This window comes from Rhinoderma darwinii, chromosome 7 (genome assembly GCF_050947455.1).
Source record: "Rhinoderma darwinii isolate aRhiDar2 chromosome 7, aRhiDar2.hap1, whole genome shotgun sequence".
Lineage (NCBI taxonomy): Eukaryota > Metazoa > Chordata > Amphibia > Anura > Rhinodermatidae > Rhinoderma > Rhinoderma darwinii.
In genome coordinates this window covers 25,686,977-25,701,504 of record NC_134693.1, presented here as the reverse complement: position 1 = coordinate 25,701,504, position 14,528 = coordinate 25,686,977, and the positions used below count along the sequence as shown (strand labels likewise).

The following is a 14,528-nucleotide window of genomic DNA, read 5'->3' as shown; positions in this document are numbered from 1 at the left end:
AATGGTTTTAGTAACATTACTCCCTATTGTTTACCTGGAGAGGTTTGTTTTGCTCAGTAAGTTCATTCCTCTTCTCTTCCTGTGTTTCTCCTCCCTGCATGCACTGCTCTAGTCCCAGCATGCAATGTGCATGCAGCAGTGCACTTGCTCCGCCTACTACACCCAGCTCTACTAACTTCTGCAATCCCAGTCTTCATTTTGGTGCTCTCATTCTATTACTGCTAGCACAAGCTGAAATCACTGGATATCTGCGTTTTTAAACAACACTGACCCTATATGATGATACGTAAAGTTTGGTCTTTATAATTATAAGTTTTCTAAATGTATATTAACTGTTTATACAGTCTTAGTTTTAAATACTGTATTTTATATATATATATATATATATATAAAATAAAAAAAATTTAATTCTAACATGTGAATTGGGATAAAAGGAGCAATACCTGTGGATCGCCGCTGCATCCTGTGTCGGAGATTCACAGTGAGCAAGAAAAAACTAAAGGGAAGCAGCGCTCCTAACTAGCCATCGATGAAAAATAATTCCCCTTCATGTAACTCTGCTACCTGTCAACTGAAAAGTCATCCACCACAGGGAAAAATGTTAGTCCATCATGTCTGATTCCCAGGTGTTTCTTTGCGGTACTCCTCTGTGTGGAAACATTTTTCACTCTGGCAGCTGATTTTTCCATTGACAGGTAGCAGAGTTACACAACAGGAAAACAAATTCCCCATCATGTAACTCTGCTACCTGTGAACTGAAAAGTCATCGGCTGTTTGAAGGGGGTGCACCGCTCGTATAAGCGCTGCTTCCCCTTACTTCATCACACTGTGAATCGCTAACTAGTTCGTATAGAAGCGAAGTATTGCCTAATTATTTTTTTTGGGCTTCCAGTTCAGTTCTGAAGTGGCTTTGAGGGGCCTATATATTAGACACCCCTATGAAACACGACATTTTAGAAACTAGACCCCTCAAAGTATTCACAACAGCATTTAGAAAGTTTATGCACAAAATGTTTTACCAGAGAAACGCAACTCAATACTTATTGTCCAGATTCTGCAGTAGAAATATCCCACATGTGGCCCTCGGGCGGTAATGGACTGAAGCACCGGCCTCCGAAGCAAAGGAGCACCCTAGTGGATTTTGAGGCCGCCTTTTTATTAGGCACCATGTCCGGTTTGAATAGGTCTTGTGGTACCAAAATAGTGGAAACCCCCAAAAGGTGATCCCATTTTGGAAACTAGACCACTTGAGGAATACATTGTAGTTTTCTTGGGGTGCATGCAGCTTTTTGATCAGTTTTTATTCTATTTTTAAGTGGCGCGGTGACTAAAAAACAGCAATTCTATTGTTTTTTAATTCTATTTTTGTTACAGCGTTCACCGTGCGCTATAAATGACATATTCACTTTATTCTATGGGGCGATACGATTAGGGCTCATTTACACGAGCGTATTATACGTTTTTGCAACGCGCGTCGCAGGGACCTATGTTACTCTATGGGGCCGTGCAGACAGGTACGTGATTTTCACGCAGCGTATGTCCGCTGCGTGAAACACACGACGTCCTATATTTGTGCGCTGTTCGCGCATCACGCACCCATTGAAGTCAATGGGTGTGTGAAAACCACGCATGTCGCACGGAAGCAATTCCGTGGGACGCGCGTGATTCACGCAACAGCACTGTAAAGGATGAATGAAAACAGAAAAGCACCACGTTCTTTTCTGTTTACAAACATCCAAACGGAGTGTCATAATGATGGCGGCTGCGCGAAAAGCACGCAGCCGCGCATCATAAAGGGCTGACACACGGAGCTGTTAAGTGCTTTTTGCGCACGCAAAACGCCGCGCTTTTTGCTTGCACAAAACGCACACGCTCGTGTAAACTCGGCCTTACGGTGACACCAGATGTTTATAGTTTTTTTATGTCTTATGGCGTTTGCACAATAAAATACGTTTTGTAAAAAATCATTCACTTTTTGTGTTCCCTTATTCTAAGAGCCAGAACTTTATAATTTTTCCATCAATAAAGCCGTGCGAGGACTTATTTTTTGCGTAACGAACTGTAGTTTCGATCAGGACCATTTTTCGGTAAATGCAACTTTTTGATCTATTTTTAATACATTTTTTGGGAGGTGAAGTGACCAAACAATTGTGATTTTGGTACGGTATATTATTATTTTCTTTTACGGCGTTCACCGCGCGGGATAAATAACGAAATAATTTTGTAGTTCAGGCCGTTACGGACGCGGCGATACCAATTATGTATCGTTTATTTATATATTTTTATTAATAAAAAAGAACTGATAAGGGAAAAAAAGGGGGATTTTTTTAACTTTTAATTTCTTATTTTTACACATCTTTTTTAACTTTTTTTTTTACTTTATTACTTTGTCCCACTAGGGGACTTGAGGGCAGGAGGCCCTGATCGCTATTCTAATACACTGCACTACATCCGTAGTGCAGTGTATTAGAACTGTCAGCTATTCACTGACAGCAAGCATAGTGGGTCCTGACTTTGTCAGGACCCACTAGGCTTCCGTCGATGGCATAGCCGGACGCCTTTGTTTGGTGTCCGGTTGCCATAGTAACCATCGCCGGCCGCTATCGTGTAGCAGGCCGGCGATGGTAACTTAACCCCTAAAAACCCGCGATCTCTATAGAACGCGGCTTTTAAGGGGTTAGACAGCGGGGACACAGCGATCGGTCCCCGCCGTAGGAGCTGCGGCAGCTGCTGTACGAGACAGCAGCTGTCACAGCTCCTGCACCTGTCGGGAAGACGGCCGAAACGGCCGTTATTCCTGCAACTTCGTATACACACCGCTACACACCTTCAACCTTGCGCATGCGCAGTGTAATATACACGGCCGCTGAAGACGCAGCCACATAATTTCACAGAGCATGCGCGGTGGAGTGTGTTCACCACGCATGCTCTAATTCAATAAAGAAGCACGTGGTACGGTTACGTCATTTTTGACGTAACCGTACAGTGTGAAAGCCGGAAACCGGAAGCACGGCAGAAGACCAAATGGACGGGTCTGCACAGGAAGTGCAGATTTTGCATTGCTAAGGGAACGGCGACGGAGGAGGATATACGACGCTACAGCCATCTGATGAAACGTAAGTACATTGGAAAGTTATATCTTTTTCATTGTTTTATTTAAATAAATGTAATTTTTTAGTTCCGGAATACCCCTTTAAGAGTTTTAAAGCAGGAAAATATTTTGTAAAAGATTAAAAATATATTGATTTTCTTCTTAGTTGTGCCAATCCTATTTTTGAGCCTGATCTGACAAAAGGCGCGGAGAGACGTAGGATGTGCGCTGGACGGTACAGTTACCGAGACAACGGTTTAACACCTCTAGGGTCTCTGGCACGAGTCCTATTCCAATTCATAAATTTTTTTAAGAAAAGCTCAATGTTTGCATATATCTTCGTGCCGGCAGAGTGATGCTGTATCTTTATTTATGCCAGCAATATATTTGAGAATGCAGCCTTAGGCTATGTTCACACAGGTGGATATGCTGCGTAAAAGCACACAGCATTTCCACCCTGGTCGCCGCAGGGAATTCCGGACGAAAATCCGGCCGGGACATCCGCTGCGAAAAACTGCAGGTAAAAAATAAAACTTTCATGCTTACCCGTAGCCAAGGCGACGCATGTCTCTGCCGTTCTGCAGCCGGTCCTCCTGGGATGGCGTTTTATCCTACGTGACGGCTGCAACCTCTGAGTGGCTGCAGTGGTCACATGAAATGAAAGCTCAACCCAGGAGGTCGGCCTGGACAAAGAAGCACAGAATTCTGGGTAAGTATAAGATTCCTGAGTTGCGATTTTTGCGGTGGAATCGCAGCTAAGTAAGACTAAACAGATGTCCAATAGAGCGAGCAGAAAGAACGTTTATTATACATAAGAATTTACATACAAGGTGTAAAAGTAGCACAAAATTATGCAAAAAGCAAGACAGTAATATGGGACTTTCTAAATCTTTGGCAAATACTGAAAGCTAAATTTTTTTTAGAGATTAATTCGATCCCCATCTTTCTCCATTACTTAGTTGCCGGAGTTTGTTTTTCTTTTTTTACATAACAACACACTCGACCTTAGAGCTAAAAAGAGAAACACTGGGTGTGGGTCCAAGTGTGAACCCAGTACCTAGAAATTTCATCTCCAATCCATCGACTCCTGCGCTAATCCCAGTATCTACGCCTAAACCAAGACTAACCTTAACTGGGCCAGCGCAAGCCGAAACACTTCCAATTTCTGCTCTAGCTATGGCCGCAACTCCAGTTGCAGCGACCTCCGCTCCAGCACTGGCATTTGGACCTTTGGCTTCAGCTTCAAACACGCTACACTCTGCTTTTGCTACCCAGACACCAGCTTTAGCAAATACTCCAGCCCTGGGGATTCTCTTTCCAGGTTTGTTTTCTAGTCCATGGGCGTAGGCTCCAGATCGAGCATAGGTAGCTTCAGTATATGCATCGCCTTCCCTGTCAATATTGTCAATTACGTCAATCAGACGGGAAGGGGTTATACCAGCAGATGCTAGTGTCATTGATGGGGTGCCCTCGTATTTAAGGCAATGTGACATTTTTATTTTTTTTCCCTGAAAGAAACAAGTTTGTTTTCAATAGTTTTTTATTAAACAGTTTTGTAAAATAATAATATAATAATAACACAGACTCGCAGAGTCTCAACTTTTGCATTTCAGTAATACAATTAAACAAAGTATTAGACCAACATGGTCTTCAATAAATCTCACATTATATACCATTCATGATGTCTACACTCCTGCCAAATATATAGTATATAAATGTCTTCATTGCTAACATAGGTAACTATTCTTGACATCACATTGCTTTATAGAGTACCTTAACATGGCCTCTATGGAAGAAAGATAAGAGAGAGAAAAACAAAACACACACAATAATCAAAAGAAGGATAAGGACGGGGGGAAGGAAAGGTGTAGGGTAGAAGGGTTTCCTAACCATCTCTATGTATTCACGAAAATGTGTGATTCCTCCATGGGTCCCAAATGGCATCAAATTTGTCTAATGTACCCGCCAGCAGATGTGTTAGGCGATCATTAACCATTATCCATGAAATCTTAGCGATCAACATATCCATAGACAACGTGGGTGTTCGCCAGGCCCTAGCGATAGTTATTTTAGCTGCCAGAAACACATATCGGAGAAATTTACGTGCGGGGGCCCGAACCTCCGGAATAGGACCGCATAGCAGAGCCGTAATCACATCCCTGGGGGGTTTGACTTGGATCACTGTGTTAATAAGCTGGTATACCTGGTTCCAAAAGGTGGCAACCACTGGACACTCCCATAGAATATGCGTTAGTGTACCCTCCGCACCACATTGTCTAAAGCAGTGCTTATCCACCAATGGGTTAAATCGAGCTATACGAGTAGGGACCATATACCATCTCATTAATACCTTATAACCCGCTTCCACCAAGGATGTATTGATGGATAATTTCGAGGTCGTACAAGCCATCTCCCTCCACTGCTCCAATTCCACTCCCATGCCTAAATCGTGTTCCCATCGTGTCATGTAAGGGAGTTTACCTACCGGAGTAACCAGATCTGAATATATCGTGGATATTTTACGTCGTAGGCCAGAAAGCCAGCACAGCCGTTCAAAAGTGGTCAATGTACTGATGTCCCCCCTCCTGGATTTCCAGTCCAACAAGAAATGGTGTATCTGGATGTATCTAAAATGCTCCGATGGGGGCATCGAGTGTGAGTCCTTAAAGTAATCCAAAGTTCTGATGTCCCCCCCTATAAAGAAGTCCTTAATCCTGTAAAACCCCTTATTGAGCCACCACCGGAATTCCATTCTACGCAGACCCGGAGGAAAGGCAGAATTACCCGTGATGGTCATGAGCGGATTATGGGGTGATTTAATATGAAATCTCTTTCTAAGCGAGTCCCACAGCTGTAACATCTGAGAAAGCACAGGGGAGAGAACCGGAGGTCTGTCCGAGGACTCCATCCACTGTAACGTTTCCAGCGGGAAACTGGTACATGCGGCCGTTTCAATTTGCGTCCACTGGGGGCAGTATGGTCTCGCATACATATCTGTAAATTGCGCCAGACGTGCTGCATGATAGTATTGTTGGATATTGGGAACCCCCAGCCCCCCCGCAGTTTTAGGGGTAAATAAAGTTTGTCTCTGTATTCTCGGTCTTTTAGAACCCCAAATAAACGACATGATGAGCCCTTGGATTTGTCTAAGCGCCTTCTGAGGGACCACGATAGGGAGCGTGCGAAAATAATATAGCAATCTGGGCAAGATCGTCATTTTGATGGAGGCAATGCGCCCAAACCATGAGAGATTAAGAGGGGACCATCTAGTGAGATCTGTAGCTATTTGTTGAAAAAGTGGAGGGAAGTTGTCCTCGTAAAGGGACTCTATGGTGGGCGTCAATTTAATACCCAAATACGTCAATCTACGTGCATCCCAATGAAAATCAAAGTTAAGTTTTAGGAGCTTCACTACCCCGATTGGCAATGTAAGATTCATTGCCACCGACTTGGAGTGGTTGACCTTAAGCCCAGACAGCTTGCCAAACTGATCAAGAATATGAAAGAGATTCGGCAAGGATGTGAGAGGTGTCGATATGAAAAGCAGTATGTCATCCGCAAACAAGGCACATTTATGTTCTACTCCTCCCACCTTCACCCCCCTAATGTCGGGAGAATCTCGTATGAGGTTGGCCAACGGCTCAATAGCCAGCGCAAAGAGGGAAGGCGATAGTGGGCACCCCTGTCGCGTTCCTCTGCATATTGGAAAAGCTCCTGACATAAATCCCCTAGAATTTATTTTTGCTGTAGGAAGACAATATAAGATCTTAAGAATAGACAAAAAACCCGAACCGAAACCCATTCTCTCAAGGACATAAAACAAATAGTCCCAGGATAGCGAGTCAAAAGCTTTCTGAAGGTCAAGGCTTAATAACATACTTTGACGTCCGGAAGTACCATCCCACCCCGAGCGAACAGCTGAGATAATGTCCACAGCCCGTCTCGTCTGGTCCTCCGCCTGGCGGAGGGGTATAAATCCCGCCTGGTCCTTATGTATATATGTGGCAAGGAAGGAGTTCAATCTAACCGCCAGAATTTTTGTCATAATCTTAAGATCCACATCAAGAAGGGATATCGGGCGATAGTTGGCCTGATCTGTATGATCCTTATGAGGCTTGGGAATAAGATGTATGTAAGCTAAATTCGAAAAAGGGGGCAAATTATTACCCTCCCGATAAGCATTGAACAATTCAACCATGTGCGGGGCCAAGACCTCCCTAAAATGTTTGTAATAACCTGAGGAAAACCCATCTGGCCCCGGGGCTTTGTGAGCCTTCAGATTTTTAATAACATCCAATACCTCCTCCAAACAAAATTCAGCATCCAGTGTTTCTCTATCCCCTTGGGAAAGTTTAGTAGGGAATGTTTTTTCCAGCAAGACCTTAGCCTTATTTTTATCAAACTGAGGTGGTGCTGAGTACAAAGCTGAATAAAAATCCTGAAAGGCCTTTACAACTTTTGTGGGATTCTGTGATAAAGATCCATCCGCCAATCGCAATTTCGGTGGTGTTGAGGTGTTAAATCGGGGCGTGAGGCGTCTAGAGAGTAATGTTCCAGGTTTATCCCCTTGTGTAAAAAACTTATGTTGTGACCAACGCAGACTTTTTTCCGCCCAACTTGTCAGACATAAATTTAATTCTGTTCTAGCTTCCGCTAATTTTGCTTTAATATCTGCTGAGGGGTCTGTTTTAAATTGCTTAGACAGATCCGCAAACTTCTTCTCCTTTAACGCCAGAACCTCCTTCAACCGTTACTTATTACGCGAGGCTATCTGGATGAATTTCCCCCTAATCACTGCTTTGTGAGCCGCCCAATTGGACATAATTGAGGTGTCTGGTGCCTTATTAAGTAGAAAATATGTGTCCAAATCCCTTTGGATTTCTTTAACTATCTCCTGATCCGATAGTAGTGACTCATTCAATCTCCAAGAGGAGATAGGCGGTCTCCCACATAAATCTGACAGCCGAACCACAATCGGGTCATGATCAGACCAGGGTGTAGCCAAAATCCTAGCATCCGTGACCTTAGGGAGTAAGCTAGTTGACATCATAACATGATCAATACGGGTGTGAATATTATGGGCTGAGGAGAAATAAGTATAATCCCTTGCTGTGGGGTTAAAATCCCGCCAGACATCTATGACATCCACCGAATGGAAGAAACGTGCTACTTGTATGCTGGTTGACGTAGGAGGTATAAGTCGCACCCTGGATGCGTGGGATTTATCCATGGACGCGTCCAAGGCGATATTAGAATCCCCACCCATAATTATCGGGCCCTCTATCGATGAGTGGAGCTTGCGCCACATGCCTTGGAAGAACGCCGGTTGATTGGAGTTCGGGGCATAGTAGTTAATAAAGGTTATTGGAGATTCATGTAACAGACCCGAGACCAGGATGTACCTGCCATCCGGGTCAGAGATCGTGTTGTGAGGTGTAAACGGGACCGACCGAGACAACCATATGCCCACTCCCCTGTGCTTAGTAGAGGCACTAGCCAAAAATTTTTGTGAGTAGTGTCTATGAAAGTACGATGGAGCAGAGGAGGTAGAAAAATGTGTTTCCTGTAAAAATAGTATATCAACATGAGAGGATTTATAATACAAGAAAGCTTTTCGACGCTTGATCGGGGAATTAAGGCCCTGCACATTATGTGTGAGTAAACTAAAGGTTTTAGCAGATTCCAGGGCCGCCATCATAGAGCAGGAGGTAGAACCATGTGCATATTAGGATCCAGCCATAGAGACAAAGGTCAGAAATAGGAAAGACGGGAAAGGGAAGGGAGTAAAAAACAGAACAAAAATAGAACAGACACAAAGTATCAATAGTACCGAACATAGTCTACCGACTAGGCAGTCAAGAAAAGACTGCTAACAGGGGGACAGCAGACCGTCGTGAAGGCACAGCATTTCCGAAAATATATACCCAGACATTCAACCCCTTAACCTATATCAACCCTGAGCATAATAGGCATTCACATGTTAAATATAAGTTAAAGCAAACTTTCATATTTTTAAAAAAAAAAAAAAAACAAACATATCTATAGCCAGAGTACCAACTCACTGCGAACTTGACCCATCAAGAACCTTCCTCGCCTTTTTTCGGGTCAGCTTATAAACAAATTTTCATTACTATAAGTGGGAGTCCAGAGAAGCAAAAAGAAATCCCCTCATCCACCCCAACGTATGGATCCCCGGCTCCCAGTCCGCTGAGAACTGCAACTGGCGGTATCCGGCTGAAACTCAGCATCAGTGCTGCTTGAAGACATCTCCGGTCAATATGAAGAATAAAGAAAAAGAAAGAGAAAGAAACTATCTGCTTCTATATTCAGCCTCCTTTCCGTCATGTCGGATTCAATTGCTGCCGACGAGATTCCACCCTCTGTTCCCGAGGTAACTCTGGACGGCCTCCTTGGGTACGCCATATTGGTGACAACGGGGGATCCCGTATGGGGAGTCGGGAGGAGCTAGACTTATCCTGGGGTGGTAGAATATGTAAGTCCCTCAGCAGATCCTCTCCCTCCTGTAGCGTAGAGAAGCCATATTGCCTGTTATTGCGCATGAAAAGGAGACGAAATGGGAATGCCCACCGGTAAGGGATCGCATGGTGTTTGAGGGTCTGCAGGATAGGACGAAGCATCCGCCTTTTCTGAATGGTTTGGGGAGCCAAATCAGCAAATATCTGAACCGCTGTATTACAAATGGTGATCACCGGAAGCTTCCTAGCTCTTTCCATCACCTTCTCCTTAATCGAATAATAGTGGAGTTTCACTATAATATCTCTGGGAAGTCCATCCCTCCTCATGGCCGTCAAAGCTCTATGGGCCCGGTCAATTTCCATATGTGATTCCGATATATCAGGTATCAAGGTAGTGAGTAGCAGACGAACCACCACCGGTACCTCCGTCTGAGATTCCGGGACCCCTCTGATCCTGAAGTTATAGCGTCGGGATCGATTTTCCAGGTCCTCAATTCTGGTGTTCGCCTCCTCCAATTGCTCCTGCAGATCCTCCATAAATCTAGTATTCTGGTTAACTCTTGCAGTGACGGAGGTCATTTTGGTCTCAATAGCCTGCATATGCGCCCCCACTTTGTGTAAATCCTGGTGTACCGCGGCTATCTTGGAGCTTATTTCCCCCATCTGAGCTTGCATGGCTCTTGATATGCAGGAAAAGATGGCGTCCTCTGTTAATCCGGAAGTAATGGCCGGCGGCATGGGCGAGTGCTGTGGCACGTGAACGGGCACTGATTGCGGCAGTCCTAGGTCTGGGATCGGGCCCTCTCCTTGTAAATCCTCCTGTGCCTGCAATAGTGATGTGCTGCTATTTTCCCGCAGGAGCACAGGATAATCCTGTGATAACACCGCCGTGCTGGATTCTATCTGTGTCACCTGCTGCTGCTGCAGCAGGCCTTGCTCCGCCATGTTCGGCGCCGCCATCAGCATATCTGCCACGGACCTCTGAGCCTGGGTTTGCTTACCCCTTCTTCCACTCCCTCTGGCCATAGGTGGATGCCCGAACCTCTAAGGTACTTCTCCTTTCTTTTATGGGTCTCGATGTCTGCTGTTAGCGATATATATGCTGGATTGCCTTCACGAGGTGCGGAGCCTGGTTAGAACGCGTCCACCATGTTCAGCTGCGCGCATGCGCCCCCCGAAAGAAACAAGTTTGAGTTAGTATTTATGAAATGTATCTTCACATTTCTTTATATTTCTCTTAATTAGACAATCCCTCCCCCCTCCCTAAAATGATGAGATAGGTAAGGTTTGTAGCCCGTTATAATGGAACTAAGTGGCCTTTTCTGATAGCGACCGAATCTGGGGATCCCCTTTTGCTCACTAGAAAAACAGATATCAAGTCCCGTACTACTACACCTCTTTATTTACATTCCCAAACTCCGCATTGGATCTGCTTCTCATTTTTGTTGTTACTTTAAAGGCCAGATGCACATGACGCGTTTTAAGTGCGGGTTTGCTGTGCTAATTTTCATGCAGCATATCCGTATCCAAATGTTCATTGTTGCACTGTATATAATGTTGCTGTGACTGTATGAACAAATGAGAGGCTTCAGGGGAACAGTGATGGAGGTGTGGAGAGCTGGCTTTGCCCAAGAAGACCTAGTGGTGGATCGGGATGGAGCGTAGTGAAAAAAATTATAATAAAATAAACTTACGCTAAAAAAAAATAAACATCCTGCTGTACTAGACTGGCTAGCTCAGTGCCTGTAGGAGGGTTATATATTGTAGGAAAGGCCAACATTTTTTTAATCTCACGGTCACGCCTCCCACGGTCGAAGAATAGCATTTATTTAATAAAAGTAATCCAAAAAAAATATATATATTTTTTAAAATAGATACATATTTGGTATCTCTGTAACAATAACGACCCGCAGAATAAAACGAGCACATTATGTGTTAGCAGTGACAACAGAGAAATTTGTACTTTACAGCTTTATCGTATTGATAAGTTGAATTCTGTTTTTCCTCTATACATAGATTTGCAAAATCGTTGTTTTCTGGCATAAAAAACAAACAAAAAAAAGTTGTCCCAAATTTTTCTGCACGCCTATTTTGTGCAAAAATGTGCAAACTTCTTTTCCATTAGGCCGGGTTCCCACGGGGCGAATACGCTGCGTAAAAATCATGTCTGACCTTGAACCCGCAGTACATTCTGAAAAACCGCACCGTGGTTGCAATTTTTGCGGCGTAATTGCTGCGAATACACCGCAAAAGTCGCAACACTTTCTGTTGTGGATTTTGCATCCCTATTCAATTCAATGAGGAAAACCTGCAACTAAAAATAAAGAAACGCTGCATAAATTGACATGCTGCAGATTTAAATTCCGCAACACAAGTCAATTTATTAACATTTATGCTGCGTGTTTTTCCCCGCAGTGTGGGCATGAGATTTTTAAAATCTCATTCACTTTGCTGCTACTGTGAATGCTGCAGAATTTCTACACAAAATTTTGTTGCATAAATTCTGCAGCGCTTGCGTTACATGGGAACCCGTCCTTTGTGGGAGCGGTCAGAGCCACCGCCAACCTAGCAGATTGCTATTATTTGCGACAATTTATAGTGTAAATCATGGTTAGAGATATACACATAGCTGGCATAGATTTCAATTTGTGGCACAAGGACAGCCCAAGATGCGACAATCTTAGTAAGGTGTATGCGCTATATGCTACAATGCATAAACCCGAACTGTAACGTATTACAGCAACAATAATTTATTTACACGTACAGTATACAGGCAGCGGAACTACTGCTATAGCAGCCATAGCAGCTGGGGGTCTGTGCCGCCCGCCACATAACATTTATGTGCCAGCAAGGCAGCACGGACCCCACTCAAGCCTTAGGATGCAGATGCAATTGAATACTATGGCAGAGCAGGGAGGTAGCTCCCTGCTCTGCCATTCACTTGGCTACAGGCCACATTAGACCTGCAACCTATAAAGGCGCAGACACAGGATCCCTGCGCAGGCCAGCGCGATAATGTCACTGGATCACGTTGGCATATGCAAGGGTCCCGTCTCAGCGTATCAGGCTGCTGAAGAGGCTGTGGAGCAGCACCGTTCGCTGTGGGAACGGGGCTAGATGAGTACAATCTACAAGGGGACTGTATGTGGCATCATATACAAGGATGTGTGTGTGTGTGTGTGTGTGTGTAGCACCACCTACAAGGGTGTGTGTGTGTGTGTGTGTGTGTGTGTGTGTGTGTGTGTGTGTGTGTGTGTGTGTGTGTGTGTCTATCGACAGGAGGAATCTGTGTGTCACTATCGACAGGAGGAATGTGCGTGTGTCACTATCGACAGGAGGCGTGTGTGTGTGTGTGTGTCACTATCGACAGGAGGAATATGTGTGTGGCTCAAACTCCAGGGGGGCTGTGGAATCATTAATGGCATCTTATAAAATAGGGTCGTGGATAATCCGCAACTTTGCAGCCTATTTTTTTTCTTTTTTTATATATTCTTTTATTTTCCGTTTTTTCAATACACAAAAACAATGGTGCAGACATAAACAGCACTGTACAAGAAGTGCAAAGAAGACAAAGAATGACCCCCTTAAAATAGCAGCCAGTCCTGTAAGGGAGACTGCCGCTGGACGGCAAGAAAAGATGGCGCCGAGACCGCCCTGCCTGGTGGCGCCATGTAATCCACACCCTGCCTGGGTACTGACTGGGGCTGTATGGGGGGAAAGTCCTCTACCAGGACCGAAGGAGCCGACCCTGGGGAGTCTGCAGAGCACGGACCTCTCTCCGGCGTCGCCATGGAAGCTCCAGGATCCCGCGAGCAGCTGTCGGTCTGTGCCTCACCAGAGGAGGGAGGCGGCGGCGAGTCTCCATGAGGCGGCGGAGTCTGGGTGCGGCCTGCAGAAGGAGTGGAAGAGCACCGTGGCAAGGTTCCGTCCCAGCGTGGACCGAAGGTACCTGCCAATGGACGAGGTGCCAGGAGTGACCGGGAGGTTCTTGCGGCTTCGCCCCTTAGTCATCGTCAGCCGAGGACCGGTAATTAAGCCCTTTCGGGCGATTTTCTGCTAGGTGAGTCCGGAGCTTCAGTGGAACGCATCCTCACACCGCCATGCCTAAGCCACGCCCCTGCAGCCTATTTTTACATTGCACACAGAACTGATAAATGTTCATTGTCGGGAGGGCGGCAGTTAAAAGTTTGCTATGGGGCACAGTCTTCCTTAGATACGTCCCTGTATACAGGTAAGCAGCACATACAAGCTAAATGATGGTCGATTTCACCTTTTTGACCAGAATACATCAGAAAAATAAAGGAGCCTGGCTAAGGGGGGCTGGTGATGTGCCCTGCGTGCCAGGGACTTCATCAACAAGCCACTATGCCTTGGCCAGAGCAGTTAAATATAGGACTACAGAAGAAAATGGAATCTTTACCCCAGGTAAATTATTTAGTACTTTATGTCAATGTGGCTCATACCTGCCTCTAGTTGACTCTGTACAATTATTATTGAATCACTCCATAGAAGATGGTCACCTTATAAGAAATAAATATATAACATAAGGGTATAATGTATGTTATAACCAACCAACAAACATGGACACACAATAGGTGATAAATCAGTACATTACTTTTTCTCCAATGCTTTTATGGGATGAATCCGTTGTAAATGAACCTTGAAAATCAAACAAACAATAACTCCAGAAATTAGTAGGGTTACTTATCCATTAGTTAAACACAATTCTGTACGAATCAATTTCTTAATATACAGTGAAACCTCTGAGAAGACCACCCAAAATTGCATTGAAAAGTGAACTTCTCGGGGGGTGGTCTTCTCAAAGATTATTTTTTTATTTTCAGCAAAAACAAAAAACAGTTGCGATACTTCATCGCAATACATACAAAACTCCCCCCACCCCCTTCTTCCATAGTATGCCTACTCATGAATACATAGTAACATCACATAACGTCGTGTCA

At 44.6% G+C, this 14,528-nt stretch overlaps 1 long non-coding RNA gene across 1 annotated transcript; it reads right to left on the bottom strand.

Annotated features, from left to right (window-relative positions):
• Positions 1 to 4,445: 4,445 nt before the first annotated feature.
• LOC142657084 (uncharacterized) lies at positions 4,446 to 14,229 on the bottom strand. The gene is made up of 3 exons (XR_012849803.1): positions 14,183 to 14,229; positions 14,031 to 14,087; positions 4,446 to 4,599 (listed from the first exon to the last, which is right to left on the bottom strand). It is a non-coding gene; the product is annotated as an uncharacterized LOC142657084 (long non-coding RNA).
• Between the last annotated feature and the right edge of the window lie 299 nt (positions 14,230 to 14,528).